Source organism: Sinocyclocheilus rhinocerous, unplaced genomic scaffold (assembly GCF_001515625.1).
Source record: "Sinocyclocheilus rhinocerous isolate Xijiao unplaced genomic scaffold, SAMN03320098_v1.1 scaffold182, whole genome shotgun sequence".
In the NCBI taxonomy this organism is placed as follows: domain Eukaryota; kingdom Metazoa; phylum Chordata; class Actinopteri; order Cypriniformes; family Cyprinidae; genus Sinocyclocheilus; species Sinocyclocheilus rhinocerous.
The window spans coordinates 8,627-10,291 of record NW_015655576.1 but is presented as its reverse complement, the minus strand read 5'-3'; the positions used below and the strand labels follow the sequence as shown (position 1 = coordinate 10,291).

The window sequence follows — 1,665 nt, the reverse complement described above, 5'->3', positions numbered from 1 at the left end:
ACCAGCTGCAGAAGAACCAGCCGTGCAGGGACCAGCTATTGAGGCACGAGCCGTGGAGGGACGTGTGTATGTGTGTGTGTGCGCGAGAGAGAGAGCCTCTTTTGTATTTTTTTTTTTCATTTCTTGATTTTATTTCACAAATTTTCCAAATTTGCTCTGTTCCAGTCTTACCAGTTAACTGTATATATGTGTATATGTGCATGTGTGGGTGCCTATTTTGCACTCCTGATATTCTAGAGAGTCACCTCTTGATTGCTGCACACTTTTTTTTCTGATCAGTGGCTGATTTGTACTTTGTACCACCAAAAGATTCACTGAGTTTTCAGATTTTTTCGTATATCCCATTCATTTCCTATGTCGGTCATTTTTGACCGCGAAGAAGTCATGTGTGACTATTTTTTTTTTACCCTTTAACATATCCGTGTATATATTGTGTTCATATTGCTAATGTGACAAAAGTCACCAAGTGTCATCTCATTCCGATGAAGCTAAGATTTTTTATTTTCAAATTGAATTTCAAAATATAATTTTTTTCGGTCAGAAATGACCGAAGAGGGCCAGAGGGTTAATGAGCTTTCTCAGCAGCTTCCTTCAGAAATGTAGATATCTTGGAGCTTCTCTTCTGTTGTAGAAAGGTTACTCCTGAAACCACAGAACAATTTTTTATCAATAATTGTTTAACGTTGCCATGAAAGATCAAATCACATTTTAACTAGATTCAGTTAATTCTGAATCTAGTATAATAATAGACTGTAAAAAAAGATGGACGACGCACCTTCAATCTCTTCCATTGAAGAAAAGTGAAGCCGCCATTGTCCCAACAGGGCGTGGCCATATTGCGCTGATTTTGAACTGGAGTCTGCGCAGTAGAGAACTCGGGACCAGAGTCTGCACAGTAGCGAGCGAAGTGGAGCCGCGTCCCGCCCACACTCCAGCAGAGTCGATCGCAAGCACACGCCCCTGACCCCGTTTTAGCCTGACTGCTCCAATTTTTGTCTGCTGAGAGGATTGTGTTAAAATAAGGTAAATACAACTCCAATATCCTCCTAAAGATCCCGAAAAAGTCAGTTGGCGCCTCAGTTCACTCAGGGAAGCTGTCAGTCTCAGTCCGTTGGCGCCTCAGTTCACTCAGAGAAGCTGTCAGTCTCAGCTGTCAATCATGACGTCACACTTCCGTTTTTATAGCATCACTTAACTAACTAAAACCAAAATTATTTAAAAAACGAACACTTGAACTTACATCAGATTCAGCGTGATAAAATCTACATCAAATGACAAAAATTATTTTGTCTCATGTCCCATTAGATTACATGGCGAGGGCGGGGTTTATTACCTATACTGGGACCAGCCACCTGGGGGCGATCGAAACGTGAAGGCTTCACTTTTTAAAGGGGTCATATGATGCTTTTTTAAAGATCATTATTTTGTGTATTTGGTGTAACAGAATATGTTGACATGCTTTAATGTTCAAAAAACACATTATTTTTCAAATACTGTACATTATTGTAGGTCCTCTATGCCCCGCCTCTCTCAAACGCTTCGTTTTCTACAAAGCCCCCTCCTTTGACAAGCGCAGTCCGCTCTGATTGGCCAGCTGACCCAGTGCACTGTGATTGGCCGAACACCACAAGCACACGTCGGAAATGAAACGCCCCTTACCATAAT

At 41.4% G+C, this 1,665-nt stretch overlaps 1 long non-coding RNA gene across 1 annotated transcript in view; it reads right to left on the bottom strand.

Annotated features, from left to right (window-relative positions):
• Positions 1-513: 513 nt before the first annotated feature.
• The window catches only part of LOC107718640 (uncharacterized), an 8,125-nt gene continuing 6,973 nt past the window's right edge, over positions 514-1,665 (bottom strand). The window contains exons 2-3 of the long non-coding RNA XR_001637436.1: positions 1,651-1,654; positions 514-585 (exon numbers count right to left, since the gene is read on the bottom strand). This is a non-coding gene — a long non-coding RNA (uncharacterized LOC107718640). The remainder of the gene's footprint in view (positions 586-1,650; positions 1,655-1,665) is intronic.